The sequence below is a fragment of the Halichoerus grypus genome, chromosome 2 (assembly GCF_964656455.1).
Source record: "Halichoerus grypus chromosome 2, mHalGry1.hap1.1, whole genome shotgun sequence".
Taxonomy (NCBI): domain Eukaryota; kingdom Metazoa; phylum Chordata; class Mammalia; order Carnivora; family Phocidae; genus Halichoerus; species Halichoerus grypus.
The window spans coordinates 82,394,134-82,413,131 of NC_135713.1; the positions used below are offsets into that span (position 1 = coordinate 82,394,134).

Consider the following 18,998-nt stretch of genomic DNA (forward strand, 5'->3'; position numbering starts at 1 on the left):
AACTATACGATCCTCTCAATAGATGCAGAAAGAGCATTTGACAAAGTACAGCATCCTTTCTTGATCAAAACTCTTCAGAGTATAGGGATAGAGGGTACATACCTCAATATCATAAAAGCCATCTATGAAAAACCCACAGCGAATATCATTCTCAATGGGGAAAAACTGAGAGCTTCCCCCTAAGGTCAGAGACACAGCAGGGATGTCCACTATCACCACTGCTATTCAACATAGTACTAAAAGTCCTAGCCACAGCAATCAGACAACAAAAAGAAATAAAAGGCATCCAAATCGGCAAAGAAGAAGTCAAACTCTCACTCTTTGCAGATGATATGTTACTTTATGTGGAAAACCCAAAAGACTCCACCCCAAAACTGTTAAAACTCATACAGGAATTCAGTAAAGTGGCAGGATATAAAATCAATGCACAGAAATCAGTGGCATTCCTCTACACCAACAAGACAGAAGAAAGAGAAATGAAGGAGTCGATCCCATTTACAATTGCACCCAAAACCATAAGATACCTAGGAATAAATCTAACCAAAGAGGCAAAGGATCTGTATTCAGAAAACTATAGAATACTCATGAAAGAAATTGAGCAAGACACAAAGAAATGGAAAAACGTTCCATGCTCATGGATTGGAAGAACAAATATTGTGAAGATGTCAATGCTACCTAGAGCAATCTACACATTTAATGCAGTCCCTATCAAAATAGCACCCACTTTTTTCAAAGAAATGGAACAAATAATCCTAAAATTTGTATGGAACCAGAAAAGACCCCGAATAACCACAGGAATGTTGAAAAAGAAAAGCAAAGCTGGTGGCATCACAATTCCGGACTTCCAGCTCTATTACAAAGCTGTCATCATCAAGACAGTATGGTACTGGCACAAAAACAGACACATAGATCAATGGAACAGAATAGAGAGCCCAGAAATGGGCCCTCAACGCTATGGTCAACTGATCTTCGACAAAGCAGGAAAGAAACATGTGCATTTTTAATTGTGTTTGACATATAGCATAAAAATCAAATTGCAGAAAACTGGTAATGCAAGTGATTTCTGTTTATAACATTGCAAATGAACACTATCCAGTAATAATAAATCTAAGTCAAATTCTCCTTCCAACGGTTTGCAACTGATCCTCTAAATGAAAGAGTTAAATAAAATACTTGACACATGTTTAATGTGTCATCAAATATTATTTGATGAAAGTCATGATTTTTACCATTTTGAAAACTTTAACAAGGTCCTTATCTTCTGGCACCTATAGTAAATCTTACATAAATGTCTGAACAAATTAAAAACAGGATTCTTCCATTCCCATTCATTGTATTAAGATGGCTTTTGTGGAAGGCTGGAACTCCTCATTCATGTCAGCAGAAAAATATAAATAGAGCCTATCTTTCAGTATCTGGGATTCCAAGACAATGCTATTCATTTTGAAAGATCCCGAATTAAGTGTACACTATTTCATTGGTTTCCTGTGACTTTTGTTAACTTTGGCTTAGAACACTAAGATTGTACAATTTTTGGATAGTAACTTTTGCTAGTTAACCTGAAATGAAAGTATACATATTGTTTACAGAGTTGATGGTGACTAGAGTTGAACACCCACCGTGCAGTTTACTGGATCCAGGTGGTTATTATAAGCTTTTATGAATAGTCAGTAAAAACTTAAGAGATGCCCATTTCTAGTACCTTTCTCCCAGGGCCACTATCAAGTAGAAAATCAGCTCACTTGGAAGAGAATGTTACATCATTTAATCATGAACCCTGACAATATTAAAATCTGGCATTCAGTAGTGGTATCTGTGAATGATAAAATAAGAACTAAAGATATGTGCAAGCTTGAGTAGTGTGATAACTGAACATATTGGTGTAAAATTTTTCTGAAGGTATCTGAAATTTTACCAAATCCATTTGAATAATTTCTCTAAGTTCCTAAATCTACTTTTTATTATGTAATTACTTGGGTGGTTAGGAATGCCTATAAACTAACTTTAAAAATAATTTCATTATGAACTGATCAGAGCACCAGTTTAGTAAGACTGCTTGTTCAAGGAAAATTCTACATATAAGCTATGTTTAGATGATGAAAGTAGTGACTTTTATAAACAAATGCATAGTATTTTTAATGTTTATTATTGATTTCTGAATATAGCTGGTATAACATACTTATCCAAAAACTTATCAATTCTGATCTAAACTTTTCTACTTGAAAATTCCAAGTCATCAAAATTTGCTCATCATTTGGTAAAATAGTGTAACCCTCTTGTTTTCCTTTACTCTTAAATGCATAGAAATAGCATTTTATTCTCAAAACACATTATACATTGGTTTATGACATATTTCACAAAGGCAAATAAAATGATTATTTAGTGACTGCCACCAACACACTTCACTTGGAGGGAAAAAACAGAACAGCAATAGCAGGCATGTTAAATTGTAGATTGGAAAGAGCAAACTGGTATCAGTCATATGAGAAGAATACATTGAGAAATTTCTAAGCAGCCTTCCTCTCTCTTTCAAATTCGACTTTATAAAGGAGAGTTGATAATCTAAAATAGTAACAATAATAGCAATAATCATAATACCATAATTAAAATGATTATTTGGCTTTGTAGTTCAAGGAAAACAAATATGACATAATTATATCTTTTTAAAAAAATTAACTTCATGAAGCTACATCATTTCCTTTGAAATTGAATACAGATAGAAGCCAAATACTAAAAAATTTGTCTTTTCCCTGTAGTAGATAGATGTTTGTTTCTCCCAACTATTTCACCTTCATCTAGAAACAGCCTCACCAGACTCTCAGGGTTTTCTTTTTTTAAGTTTTTACATACTTTGAAATAATTATATTTTACAGGAAGTTGTAAAGATAGTACAGAGGGGTCCAGTGTACTTTTTGTCCCATTTCCTCCACTGGTTACGTCTTACATAATTATAGTGCAATATCCAAAACAGGAATCTGACCTTGATACAATGGACATGTATAGCTATCACTACATCACATGTGTAGGGCTGCACAGCCACTATAATCAGGATATAATACTATTTACTTCATAACCACAAAGATCTCCTTCTTGCTATCCCTTTGCAGTCACACCCACTCCTCTGCCCAAACCATCCCTAGCCCCTAGAAACCACTAATCAATTTTCCATCCCTGTAATTTGTATCATTTTTGGAGTACTATTTAGATAGGATCATATAAGATCCTGGATTTAGACTGGGTTTTTCATTCAGCATAATGTCACTGAGATTTCTTCAAGTTGTCACATGTATCATTGTGCATTCTTTTTTACTGCTGAGTAGTATTTCATAGTGTGGATATACCACAGTTTGTTTAGCCATTCACCTACTGAAGGAAAATTATTTTGTTTCCAGGTTTGAACTATCAAGACAAAACAGCTGGGCACAATCATGTACAGGTCTTTATGAAGATAAGTTTCCATTTCCTTGGTGAAATGAAGAGTGCAGTTGCTTGGTCATATGATAAATATATGTTTAGATTTTAAGAAACTACCAGACTATATTCTAGATCATCTCTACCATTTTACATTCCCATCTGCAATGTACAAGAGATCCACTTTCTTTGCATCCTTACCAGCACTTGGTATTAGTACTAGTTTTTATTTTACCTGTTATTAAAGGGTCTAGCAGTATCTCCCCATGGCCTTCATTTGCATTTCCCTAATGGCTAGTGATGTTCAATATCTTAATATGTGCTTTATTTGCCATCTATATATTCTCTTCAGTAAAGTACCTCTTCATATCTTTTGCCCATTTTATAATGGGATTATTCACTTATGTTGAATTTTGAGGGTTCTTTAAATATCTTACTATGAGCCCTTTGTCACCTGTGTGGTTTATAAATAGTTTATCTTTTCATCTTCTCAACATGGTCTTTTCCAAAACAAAAGATTTTAATTTTGATGAAGTCCATTTTATTTTTTTCTTGCATAGATCATTATTTTGGTGTCATGGCTAAAGTTCTTCACCAAACTCTTGTCCGAAAGGTTGTCAACACTGACATCTTGACATCATGAGTGGTACTTATTACTGCTTTATAGGCTGTATGTTCAGGCTCTCTACCTCACCATTACTGGAGGAGTGGGTATGGAGCCTCAGCTGTTTTGTCATCTTCTTTTTGTCTGTATGTTTCATTTGACTTGTATAGAGCAGCTATGCCCCCGTTATCTGTCCTGCCAGGCTGCCCGTTTAGTGATCCTTTGACTAGAAAAACTGCCCTTTTCTTGGGACATTTTTTGTATGTACCCATTACTTTTCCCAGGTTGCCCGCTCTACAGTATCCAATCTGAGGTACATAAGGTTAGAAGAAAACCCAGGGAACTCACCACTTTGTCTTCCCTTGGAATCTCAGGATCCTTACTTGGTCTGCCTTTTTCTCTCCATCTTTCATTCTCCTTGTGTTCATTTTACATATTATTTCCAAGGTTTTTAGTTGTACTGTTTTATTTCTCCTGTTAAATACATCTACTCCATCTTCCCAGAAGCAGAAATCTTAGTTTTCTTTGATCCAGATTTTTCCTCTACCTCATTCTATGTCTGAGTTGGTCATATGTAGGCACTGCATCCTCCTGGACATGGTGATTTGTTCAGGTTTTTAAATGTAACCCAAATAAGGCTAATTACAGGTGATCAAGTCTACTGGATTTTGCTGAAATTACTGGGAAAGAAAACTCTTTTTAGCAAGTTTTTAAACTGAAAATATATCAGTCTGCAGCTGTGGATACTTATTTTCTTATATGATGAGAGGCCACACCTGAGAGTAAAATCACAATAGAAGAAAACAAAAGCAACATATGGGGAACAAGTTACTAAGCACTGATGACACTGTTTGAGCCAATGGACCTGGCAGGGTCCTGGAATCTATCTTTATTTTGTGCTGTTCAATTTGTAAGCCAAAATGCCCCATTTTTACTTTAAGGCAGTTTTTCAGTTTTTATAATCAAAGGATCACTGAAATATATTAATTTCACTCATAGTTCTATAGAAATCAATCATCCTACTTTCCTGCAAATATATCCCATGATCCTTTATCACTGTTTGATATGTCTTGGCTTAATCAAAGATAAATCAAAAACCCTGGGAATATAGAAGAACCAGGCAATCTTGTTAGACATTTTAAAGATTCTTCCCCACTCAAAAATACTCAGAAAAGATGCTTATTTTTTGCCTACCCAGATAAATAAAATCTTACAAAAATTATTAGGTTTTTCCTAATAAAAACAATGAGACCATGACCTTATGTGCAGGCAAATATGGGCAGTACCTTCTTGCTATTTGTTACAAAATGAAAATAATAATCATGCATTCCTATGATCCACTAATAATGTAAATAAAATTCTAGAAACAGAAATAAAGTAAAATATAAACAACCACAAGGAGGAAAGCATCTTTTGGCATAAATGAACATACACATATAACTGAATGTATATATATATGCTAGCATATAGTATATGCTAACTTGTACTACTAGAAACCCACTCCATTTTATTTTCTAACCTATTCAGTGTCATTTCATTCTACTCCTTCTTTTGTTGTCTTTAATGTTGATTCACCGCCTATAAAGTGCTTTCTTTACCCTTTCATAAGTTGAGTCCATTCTAGGAGAACACGTTGCTGTATACATACTGACATGAGACTTTTGTGAAGTTAGAAACTCAATATCTGAAGGAAAAAGAATTATTCAAAGAGTAAAGCACTAAGTGGAGAAATAATAATCCTAAAATAACTTTCAACTATGACCAGTCCTATATCAAACTAGATTTCAGCAGGAAGTTGTGATCTAAAGTGAGAAAATGTATTTTAAATGATCATAAATATGAAAATCATATCATGGCTCATTTATTTTTGTATCCTCAGGCCAGTATCAAAAATGACATGAAATAGATACTCAATACATTCATCGCCTGGGTAACTGACTCAGTGAATGAGGAGTCAGGAGCTTCAAGAAGTCCGACTTGATGAGGTTTTACTTTGAGGTTTTCATACCCATTTTTTTCCCTCTTTCTGACATGGTTTCTTTAAGGTTTTCAAATTCTTGTTCTTGATTATCTGCATATTGTTTGGCTAAATTCTTGACTTCTCTGTCTAAACTGAAATCTGAATGGCAACTTTTCTCTCAGAAAGCTTTTGTAAAGTAATAGCTGCTCAAATCAGGCCAACCTGGCTTGGACCTACTTCAAAGACCCCCTGCCTATTTCCAAAGCCTCTGAAATCTACTTTTTACTTTTTCCTAGCTGACTTTTAATAACTGCCACTTTCTTCCTGCTGGTAGCTTACAGGCAATGAGAGCAGCTACTTAGGGGTCAGCATCCCAAAGAGTTTGTTAATGGAATGACTGCCTGAGAAAGGTAGCCAACTCAAGCATAGTTTGGAACACATGTGAGGGGAAATGGTGGATTAGAAGAGAAGAGAGCCACAAGATGTGTCCAATCCATTACCTACCACAACCTTTTCTCTCTTAATTGAAATAAACCACACACCTGGCAGGAAGTTTATTGGCAAGGTCTAAGCAAAATACAAAATATTTTTGTATTAGTTTGTGGAACATTTTTATTATATCAATAGGCTATTTTTATTCTGTAAGAGGTTTTCATATTCATACTGAGTTAACATATTTTTAAAAGTCTTTTGAACTATAAGTCCAGGTTCAGATAAAAGAAGATATTATTCTTATGCACGCAACTGAAGCTCACATCTTCTATTCATTTTTTTTTAATTGCCAGATTTGCTACAGGTTTTTCGTTCAATTTTTATTGTTTAAACTTATTTAAAAACACAAAAGTACAAAAATATATTTCCCCATGAAAATTCAAATACAAGGTTAAGTTTAAATTCACTTTATTATCATCCTTAAGCTGGTTGGTCACCTACTTGTCTCCTGTCACTAATCACATTTATCAGTTTGGTAATTATCCTTCTAGATATTTGTCAATATATAATGAATATTCAATTTGTTTTTCTTGATCTCAAAGTTCTCTGAAATGGCTTTTCTTTTTTTTTTTTTTAAAGATTTTATTTATTTATTTGTCAGAGAGAGAGCAAGCACAAGCAGGGGGAGTGGCAGGCAGAGGGAGAAGCAGGGAGCCCAATGCGGGACTCAATCCCAGGACTCTGGGATCATGACCTGAGCCGAAGGCAGACACTTAACCAATTGAGCCACCCAGGCATCCCTGAAATGGCTTTTCAATCAAGATTTTCGTACTTGGTTTTATAATTTTGACCATAATAAAGTTAGAGATTAGACAAGAATGAGCAAACTGGCCCTTACCTAAATAGTGTTACTACACTCTAAAAATAAAGAGCTTTGAGCTCCTACAGTGTAAAATAAAAATCAAAGTAATAATAACAAAGTAATATAAATTAAAGAAATAAAAATATAAATTCATATTTTAATGTAAATATAGTATTCAAAAATAAAAATAATTCAAAGTAGAATCATAAAGATGAAAACAAGTCCCTAGACATGTCTTAAAATTTTCCTTCATGAGTTATTAACTGCACCTTTTCAAGTACAAAAATGGAATATGTATAAAAATTGACATATCACAGTAAATCGGTATATCATTATTAAAAAACATACAGAAAGCCATGTGTAAAAAGAAAAGTGCTAACATTCATAGAAATGAGGGAATTTAGATTAAAGTTATCTATCAAAGGAATCGGAGGAAAAAAAAGTGATATAACATTCTTTGTAACTCACCCCACTGTGCTGGTGTACATTTTGCAGCTTCATTGGAGTCATCTAAATTTCTTGGCAAATAAATATTTAAGAACACTAAATATGTTTTTAGCAACATCTAAATATTATCTGTACAGTAGACACGACTCACAGTATTAAAAACTCATCCTTCAGTTCAAGTATTTTTTTGTTTGTTTTCCAATCTATGTAACTTAAATGATTTTTCTTCACTATGGCGATGGCACCCAGGGTTTGCTATGCATACTAATTTTGAGAGAATGTATTATTTATTATTTCCTCAACAGATCTTAATGGCTATGTTTTGTGTTTGACAGTTCAGTAAATAAATTTTTAAAAATCTCCCTTCTTTGCCCCTTCCCTGCTGAGTTCCTGAGCCCTATATGCCAACTTTCAGCCAAGACTGAATCTTTACAGCTGAGTTTCAATCCATGAACAACATTAGTTTGCAATGGAAATGCTGATGCTGCTTTAATTATAGTGGTGGTAACTGCTCCATTATAATTAGAGATCTGCTGACCCTCTTAACTGGTTTTGCTTTCAGAACATCATGAGACAGCCTCCTTTTGCCAGCCATTCATCAGCTTCCTTTAAATTCGGTAACAATTTAGTAGTAAATGTGTTCCTTAATATAGTTTATTTGGCTGCTAAGAAGTTGGATGTTCCTCTCAGATCCTGAATTCTGGGCTCCAAGGGCTTAAAGGAAACTAAGCAGATAATTTAAGCCATCTCATTGTTTTTTAGTCAGAAATGTACCTCAGTATTCATCCTAGTATTCTTTCCCACACTTAAAGCTATTTCAGTAGGCCATTTCATCTTTCCTCTACCCACCTTTCCCCCAGCTTCTAACATCTAGTCCAAGAACAGTCTACTTGTATTTATTTTGGCTAGCTTCAGTGGAGATGGAACACAGCTGGTCAGCCCCACCTCCCAGCCCAGGAACCCACTCATTAAGACAGTGATTCAAGCAACTCTTAGCCCACTCTTGCTATCTCCTAATCCTTAACTAGTTCTAGTTCACAGTGCCTGGTTTTAAAGACCTTAAATTGCATTTTTTTTTTCCTTTACAAATATTAGTATAAGGCAACTGAGGTAAATTGGATCACTCAAATAGAACATTTTCTGGGCAGATTAAAAAAACAGTCTTCCAGGGGCGCCTGGGTGGCTCAGTTGGTTAAGCGTCTGCCTTCGGCTCAGGTCATGATCTCAGGGTCCTGCGATCGAGCCCCGCATCGGGCTCCCTGCTCAGCCAGGAGCCTGCTTCTCCCTCTCCCATTCTTCCTGCTGGTGCGCTCTCTCTCTCTCAAATAAATAAAATCTTTAAAAAAAAAAAAAAAACAACAGTCTTCCAGGGGCGCCTGGGTGGCTCAGTTGTTAAGTGTCTGCCTTTGCCTCGGGTCATGATCCCAGGGTCCTGGGATCGAGCCCCGCATCGGGCTCCCTGCTCCACGGGAAGCCTGCTTCTCCCTCTCCCACTCCCCCTGCTTGTGTTCTCTCTCTTACTGTATCACCCTCTGTCAAATAAATAAATAAAATCTTCAAAAAAAAAATGTGTTCCAAAAAAAAATAAAGGTTCCTATTCATATGTGTATTAAAAATGTAATAAAGTTATCAGAAAACAACTTACTTTGAAATCAAAGTTAGCAAATACATATATATTGCAGTGGACCTCAACTTCTGACATGTGCCTGGATACCTGTTAAAAATTCTGATACAGTAAACCTGCTGTGGGACCGAGGAGTAGGCACATGCAACAAGCATCACTCTCCTTCCCCTGCACCACCAACCCCTTGATTCTCTCAGAGGGCACACAACAAACACAGGGAGCACTGTGACAGTGCTCACTGCACTTAGAAGTAAACTAATAAACCATTTAAAAATTGCTATAGAGATTTGAGAATTATCCATGTCCATTCAGTTAGAGTATTTCTTAAAACTTATATGCTCAACTGTAATGAGGTTTATATAAGTGTACAATCAGGTTGTAATAACAGCCTTGCAAACTTGGTCGCAAAAAACCCAAAATTGGCTCTGGGTAACTTAAGTAGAAAATGCATTTGTTAAAAGGCTAGTGCATAGCAGAATGGATTATAGAAAAACTGGAAAACCAGGTCTGAGACATAGACAGAAATAAGGTATGAAAAGGAAAGCCAAGAATCAACATAGAAAAAGTTAAGAATGATGTTGGTAAAGCTACTGCCATTAATAACTTTGTTGATAAGCTGCACTCTTCTCTCTCCACCACTACCACCTAGAATAGTTTCTTTCTGTTCTTGTATCTTGTATTCACTCCTTGCAGTTTCAAAATTCAAGGGAAACAATCCAGTTAATCGAACCTAGACCCTATGATCAAGCCCTGGCTCCAGCCAGAAAATGACATCTTTCTAATATCCAGTCATGTATAATTAAATGTTTTGAAAAGACCACATGGCCCAATAAAGCTACAGACTTTGAACACAAAGCATGTAGAAAATAGTTGCTATATATAGACTCACAATAGATTTCTGTTGGAAAAATTCTTGTCCTTTAGAATAACATCCTGGAATTCTCTCTCAAAGAGATGTGGCAGGCATACCATCTTATTTTTCAAGTAAGCTATATAGGCTTTATGTCAATGAGATCACTATTCTGTATCCAGTTATTTTCACCTGCATGATGTATCCACAGGGTTTTAATAGATGTTTTAACATATGTTTAACATATATCATTCAACATCTATAAATACACACACACACACACATAGCGAAGCTTATTTTCAAATAATTTGTACAAATTTTATTGTGTTGTCCTTTATTGTGGAGTTTAGAGGGTCTTTATGTATTCTGGAAATTAGTGCTTTGTTCAATATGTATTTTGACAAAATTTTATCCCAGTTTGTGTTTATCCCAGTTTCATTTTGCTAATAGTGCCTTTTGAGGATCAGATTCTTATTTTAATTAAGTTTAACTTATCATTTGTCTTTTATAGTTGCTTTCTGTGACCAGTCTAATAAATCTTTTACTCATATTTTCTTGAGTCTTTATTGTGTTAGTATTTATATTTAGGTCTATGATTCATTTCAAATTAAATTTTCTGTATATGTAAAGAGGATATCAAGTTTGGTTTCCGTACCCAAGTGGACATTCAGTTATTTCAGCACTATTTATTGAAAATGTTTTTTCCATGGAATTATTTTGACATCAGATTTGAAATGAATTAATCATATATGTATTTGTATATTTCTGATATTTTATTGTGTTTTAGTGATCCATTTTATTTTCTTAAAATAGTGGCACATTTTCTTAAATACAACTTTTTAGTAATCTAAAAGCCTACTGTAAGTCGTCTTACATTCTTTTTTTTTCTTCTTTAATTTTGTTTTGGCTATGCAATGTCACTTGTAAAAGTGAATTTTAAAAAGTAAATATAAATATAAATTTTAGAACAATTTGTCAATTTTAATTTTTAAAAGTTAGAAGAGTTTATGACTGAGAAGGTGTTGGGATTATAGATCAATTTGGGAAGAAACTGACCTAAAAATACCTTAAGAACATTTTGTCTTGTCATTCCAAGAGCATGGTGTATCTTTTCATTCATTCATTCATTCATTAAGTCATTCATTCAATTTTTTAAGTTAGTATTATGCTCATGAACTCACAACCCCAAGATCAAGAGTCACATGCTCTACTGACTGAGCCAGCCAGGCTCCTTTTATTTAAACCTTTATTTTCTTATAATTATGCCCCCATCAAAAATTCTTTTATTTTACTTCCCATTTGTTTTCTAATATGTATTTGATATATGTTTACTGATTCTTAAATCTAGTTTAATTCACATATTAGTCTAATAGTAGCTTCATACCATCTATAAATTTCTATGCAGACAATTGTATCATTTGCATATAAGAACAGTTATACTTCTTCCTTTACATTTGTTTACTAATTCCAACATCTGGATAGTATCTGGGTTACCTTCTATTAATTGTTTTTTCTCTGGACTACACATCATATATTCCTATTTCTTGACAGGTCTAGGAGTTTCTCATGTATATGGAACATTCTGAATGATAGAGAAATTCTGCCATATATTAGTTACCTCTGAAGAATGCTGGGGTTTTTGTTGTTGTTGCTCTTTGCTTTTTGTTTTGTTTTATTAGGTATCTAAATTGGTTGGTCTCAAACTCAAAACTTATTAACCCTGCTATGGAAAGCAGCTGAAGTTTTTGTTAATTATTTTTAGCTTTGTAGATGTTCTTTTGTACCACTACTAGACTTTACCCACACATGTTTATTCAGATATTAGCCAACAATTTGGGCAAAGAGGATACATAAATTGTGAACCCTGCCCCCACCATGACCCTTTTCTCTCCTTGATATTTTCCCTCACTTTCCAGCTTTTTTTGCAAAACCAAATTCAGTCTGCTAATTCTTCCAGTCAATAGGAATAAGTTTTAATGAGGTTTCTGCTCAAATTTAACCTACCTTACATAAATTAAACTAGGTGGTACCCTCAGGGAGAGGAGGACCCACACAGACTAAAGTCAATTTTATCCAAGGTAGTTTCCTTTCTCAAAGGGTGTAATGCCATGCTTGCTTTGGCAGCATATATACAAAATTGGAATGATACAGAAAAGATTAGCATGGTTCCTGTGCAAAAACAACACACAAATTTGTGAAGGGTTCCGTCTTTTTAATAGATACGCAAAAAATAAAGAGAAAGGAATCCAAGTATATCACTAAAGAAAGCCAACAAATTGTGACAGAAGAGAGCAAGAGAATAAAGAAAACAGACAAAAACTACCAAAACAACCATAAAACTAGTAACAAAATGGCAATAAATACATACATATCAATAATTACTTTGAAGGTAAATGGAATAAATGCTCTAATCCAAAGACATAGGGTGAAGAAATGGATTTAAAAAAAACAAAAAAGACCCATCTGTATGCTGCCTACAAGAGAGGCATTTCAGACCTAAAGACATATGCAGATTGAAAGTGAAGGGATAGAGAAGCATTTATCATGCAAATGGATGCAAAAAGCAAGCTGGAGTAGCAATACTTGTATCAGAGAAAATAGACTTTAAAACAAAGACTGTAACAAGAAACAAAGGAGGACACTATATAATCATTCAGGGGACAACCCAACAAGAAAATACAACAATTGTAAATATTTCTGTACCCAACATAGGAACATCCAAATACTTGAAGCAGTTAATAACAGATATAAAGGGACCAATTGATAGTAATACAAAAAAAGGTATGAGAATTCAACTTTTCACTTACAAAATGGGTACATTATCCAAACAGAAAAACAATAAGGAAATAGACACTTTGAGTGACACATGGACCAGATGTATTTAACGGATAGATTCAGAATTCCATCCTAAAACAGCAGAGTACATATTTTTTTTCAAGTGCACACAAAACATTCTCCAAAATACACCATATAATAGGCCAGAAAACAAGTCTCAACAGATTCAAAAAAGATTAAATCATTCTATCCATCTTTTCTGACCACAATGCTATGAAACTAGAAATCAATCACAAGAAAAAATCTGGAAAGACCACAAATACATGGAGATTAAATAACATGCTACTCAACAATGACCAGGTTGACCAGGAAATCAAAGAGGATATAAAAAAAAAAAAAATACATGAAATGAAAATGAAAACATAATGGTCCAAAATCTTTGGGATGCAGCAAAAGCTGTTCTAGAGGGAAGTTTGTAGCAACACAGGCTACCTCAAAAACAAACAAACAAAAAAAAGATTTCAAATAAACAACCTAAACCTCCCACCTAAAGGAGTTAGAAAAAGAACAAATGAAAGACCAAATAAGCAGAACAAAGGCAGTAATTATGATTAGAGCAGAAATAAACAAAATGGAAACTAAAAAATAATAAAAATTAAAATTAAAAAAGAAGCAATAGAACAAATCAATGAAACCTGGAGCTAGTTCTCTGAAAAGATCAACAAAATTGATAAGCCTTTATCCAGATTCATCAAAAAAAAAGGAGAGAGAGGACTCAAAGTCAGAAATGAAAGAGTAGAAATAACAACCAACACCACAGAAATACAAACAATTTTAAGAGAATATTATGAAAAATTATAAGCCAACAAATCGGACAAGCTAGTAGAAATGGATAAATTTCGAGAAACATATAACCTCCCAAAATTCATATAACCTCCCAAAATTCAATGAGGACAAAGTAGAAAATGTGAACAGACCGACTGCAGCAATTAAATTGAATCAGTAATCAAAAAAACTTCTAAAAACAAAAGTCCAGGATCAGATGACTTCAGAGGCAAGTACCATCAAACATTTAAAGAAGAGTTAATATCTATTCTTCTCAAACCATTCCAAAAACTTGAAAAAGAAGGAAAACTTCCAAATTCATTATATGAGGCCTGCATTACCCTGATACCAAAACCAGATAAAAACACTATGAGAGAGAACTACAGAGTATTATCCCTGATGAACATAGATACAACAATCTTCAATAAAATATTAGCACACTGAATCCAACAATACATTAAAAAAACCATTCAAGATGATCACGTGGGATTTATTCCTGGGATGGAAGGGTGGTTCAATGTTTGCAAATCCATCAACATGATACACATCCGTAAGAGGAAGGGTAAGAACCATAAGATTATTTCAATAGAGACAGAAAAAACATTTGATAAAGTACAACATCCATTCAGGATAAAAACCCTCAACAAAGTATGTTTAGAGGGAACACACCTCAACATAATAAAGGCCATATATGAAAGACCCACCGTGAGCATCATACTCAATGGTATAAAACTGAGAGCTTTTCCTCTAAGATCAGGAATAAGACAAGGAGGTCCATTCACACCACTATTGTTCAACATAGTATTAGAAATCCTAGCCACAGCAATCAGACAACAAAAAAGAAATAAAAGGCATCCAAACTGGTAGGAAGAAGTAAAACTTAAAATATTTGTAGATGACATGATACTATGTATGGAAAACCCTAAAGACTCCACCAAAAATAAAAACCTACTAGAACTGATAATTGAATTCAATAAGGTCATAAGATACCAAGTCAACATACAGAAATCTGTTACATTTCTCAACACTAAAATCGAAGCAACAGAAAAAGTAATTAAGAAAGCAATCCCATGAACAATTGCACTAAAAAGAATAAAATGCCTAGGAATAAATTTAACTGAAGAGGCAAAATATCTGTACTCTGAAAACTATAAAGCATTGATGAAAGAAATTAAAGATGACACAAACAAATGGGAAGATATTCTATGTTCAAGGACTGGAAGAACAAATATTGTTAAAATGTCCATACTACCCAAAGCAATCCACAGATTTAATGCAATCCCTCCCAAAATACCAACAGCATTTTCCACAAAACTAGAACAAATAATCCTAAGATTAAATCCCTGAATGGCCAAAAACAATCTTGAAAAGGAAAAACAAAACTGGAGATATCATAATTCTAGATTTCAAGTTATATGACAAAGCTGTAGTAATCAAAACAGTATGGTACTAGCACAAATATAGACACACAGATTGATGGAACAGGATACAAAGCCCAGAAACAAACTCACAATTACATGGTCAATTAATCTTTGACAAAAGAGGCAAGAATATGAAAGGGGAAAAAGTTTCTTCAACAAATGATGTCAGAAAAACTGGACAGCTACATGCCAAAGAATGAAACTGGACCACTTTCTTACACCATACACAAAAATAAATTCAAAATGGATTAAGGACCTCTGAGGTGTGAAACCATAAAAACCCTGAAGAGAACATTGGAAGTAATTTCTGACACTGGCCATAGCAAAGTTTTTCTAGAGATATCGCCTGAAGCAAGGGAAACAAAAGCAAAAATATACTATTGGGACTAAATCAAAATAAAAAGCTTCTGCACAGCAAAGGAAACAGTCAACAGAACTAAAAAACAAACCACAGAATGGGAGAAGATATTTACAAATGTCATATCCAATAAAGTGTTAGTATCCAAAATATATAAAGAACTAATACAACTCAACACTGAAAAAACAAATAATCCAACAAAATGGGCGAAGACAGGCACCTTGGTGGCTCAGTCAGTTGAGTGTCAGGCTCTTGATTTTAGCTCAGGTCATGATCTCATGGGCTGTGAGATCAAGTGCTGTGTCAGTCTCCACATTCAGCAGGGAGTCTGCTTGAGAGTCCCTTTCTCCCTCTCCCTCTGCCCCCCCACCCCCCCACACACTCTCTCTCTCTAAAATAATATAAATCTTAAAAAAAAAAAATGGGCAGAAGACATAAATACCTATTTCTCCCAAGAAGACATCCACATGGCCAACAGATACATGAAAAGATGCTCAACATTCCTCATCCTTAGGGAAATGCAAATCAAAACTACAATGACATATCACTTCATACCTGTGAAAATGACTAAAATCAAAAACATAAAAAACAGCAAGTATTGGTGAGGATGTAGGAGAAAAAGGAACTCTCTTGCCCTGTTGGTGGGAATGCAAACTGGAGCAGCCACTGTGGAAAACAGAACGGAAGTTCCTCAAAAATTTTAAAATAGTACCACTCTATGATACAGTAATCACACGACCATGTAGTAATGAAATACAAGAACACTAATTTGAAAGGGTATATGCACCCCTATGTTATTACAACACTATTTACAATAGACAAATTATGAAAACAGCCCAAGTGTTCATCCATAGATGAATGGATAAACACACGCACACACAAGAATATTATTCAGTTTGTAAAAAGAATGAAATCTTGCCATTTGCAATAATATGGATGGAGCTACAGAGTATTATGCTAAGCAAAATCAGTCAGAGAAAGACAAATATATTATGATTTTACACATATGTGAAATTTAAGGAACAAAATAAACAGAGAGAGAGACAAACCAAAAAACAGACTTTTAACTATAGAGAACCAACTGATGGTTATCAGAGGGGAGGTGGGTGGTAGAATGGGTAAAATAAGTGATGGGGATTAAGAGTACACTTACCATGATGGGCACTTAGTAATGTATAGAACTGGTGAATCACTATATTGGACGCTTGAAACTAATAAAGCACTCTATGTTAACTATACTGGAATTAAAAAATTTAAAAACTTAGAAAAAATAATGTCATCCTATTTTTATTTTTAGTCATCTTTCACCATAATCAAAAAATGTTTATATATACTTCATTTCTAGTTTATGATTATGGGCAGGCTGATTAAAATACTCTGGTATTACTGAAATCAGAATCCCCTTATATTTTTATATTTGCTTTTTTAATAATAGTTTTCTCAAATGTTTGATATTCTTTGGTTACTTTTTCATATTTGTAATGAGTTGGAAGGTGGTCCCCCCAAAAATATGTCCACTTACAATTCATGATCTTATTTGGAGTAACAGTCTCTGCAGAAATAATTGAGGATTTTGAGATAATCATTCTGGATTATCCAGGTGGGCCCTAAGTACAGTGAATGGAGTTCTTATAAAAAAAAAAAGAGAGAGAGAGAAATTTGAGACACACAGAAGAGGAGTAACTCATGTCCAGTCCAAGATAGCTATGTGAGTTAAATAGCCAACACGTCAATGAACACCTAAAGCCACCACAAGATGCAAGAATCAAGGAAAGATTCTCTTCTAGAGCCTTTGAAGGGAGCACAGATGTACTGACATTTTGATTTCAGAATTCTGGCCAGTAGAACTGTGAGAAAATAAATTTCTACTGTTTTAAGCCACTCAGTTTATGGTAATTTGTTACAACCTTCCTAGAAAAAGGTGCAATCAAGTTTGGGCTCCTATAACAAAATACCATAGACTGAGTGTCTTATAACCGACAAAAATTTATTTCTCAGAGTCTCAGAGCTTGAGTGTCCAAAGTCCAGGGTGCCAGTATGGTTGGGTTTTGGTGAGGGTCCATCCTTTTGCATGTTGCAGACTTCTCATTGTATTCTCACATAGTACACAGGCAACAGAGCTCTCTAGGGTCTCTTTTACAAGGTAACTAATTCCATTTATATGAGATCCCTATCATAACCTAATCACTTCCCCAAACCTCACCCCCTAATGCCATCACAGTGAGAGGTTAGGATTTCAACATATACATTTGGGGGAGGGGCATAAATATTCATTCAATTGCAGAAACTAATAAAATATTTAAAAATGAGTAATAGGAAGTTAAATACTGGCTATGTGTGAAAAGTGGCAGGTTTTGTTTGGGGTGTATTACAGGAGGTTGAGTCATTCTGTGACATTCAATTGCCAGAAAGGGAGAGGGCTTTACCATAACCTGCACCAACTATTCTAGTTTCTCTAAGATTTTTTTAATCTAAATTATCTAGACCCGAATACTCAAGTATCTATCCTGAAGAGAAATGACTATGTCTGAGATTCAGCCTACAAGAGTATAAATTGTGCATGATTATCTTTTTTATTTTGGCACATTTTTCAGTCTTTTTCATGTATCAGTGCACATCAGTTTAAATAACTAAGGATGCACATAATAACCTAGAATTCAAGATTTGTAACAGTTCCTTTTCCTACCCCCCCTTTTTTGTTCTCATTTTAAGGTGTCTTGAAAGGGAACCAATTTAAATAAGGCCATTTTACCATCTTAGGGGGAAATACCGCTAGATATTTAAGTGTACATTCAAAAACTCTTGCCTCATTTTACGGATGAGAGAACTGAGATCCAGAGGCTTTAAAGTAACACTCAAACATACATAACTGGTGAGTGGCAATTCCAGATTCCTAATGCAGATTTGATTGCACCATTCTTAGAAATTCTCTGCCTCACATTTTTTCAGCAAACAGCTGAGTACCAAATATTGGCTAGTCAATAAATACAAATACAAAACATTTTTCTAGGTAACATAAAAAATAAGAGCATATATGATATGGTGTCTCTCCCTTCAAAGTATCTATAGTTAAATAGTGGTATATGAGGATATTAGAAAATGTCTAATTTCTATAGAAATTGAAAACAGTTTATATGCATTTTATGTCATAATTGAATATCCTGGAATATGTGTTTTATATGAGTAGTAGTAAGATCCCACAGAAAATAATGATAAAATAAACCCTAAAATATTTGTCATTTGTTGGCAAGAACAAAAAGATTTTCTCTATGTATTCTACCTACTGGCTCTACATTCTAAGAGCCAGACAAAGCCACCCCACTACTTCTGACAGCCTGACTCTGTCTGCACTTTATCTGAATTTATTACTCATCATTTGTTATATTGCTAATAAAAACAGTATAAAATACTATCTTGTCACATTAAATC

The 18,998-nt window shown here is 34.3% G+C and overlaps 1 long non-coding RNA gene and 1 other non-coding gene across 2 annotated transcripts in view; both read left to right on the top strand.

Annotated features, from left to right (window-relative positions):
- LOC144380964 (uncharacterized) overlaps nt 1–18,998 on the top strand; it is a 531,798-nt gene that overhangs the window by 373,363 nt on the left and 139,437 nt on the right. The gene's annotated exons all lie outside the window — the stretch shown is intronic.
- Nucleotides 12,299–12,404, top strand: LOC118525399 (U6 spliceosomal RNA). Its single transcript, XR_004912145.1, has one exon. It is a non-coding gene; the product is annotated as a U6 spliceosomal RNA (small nuclear RNA).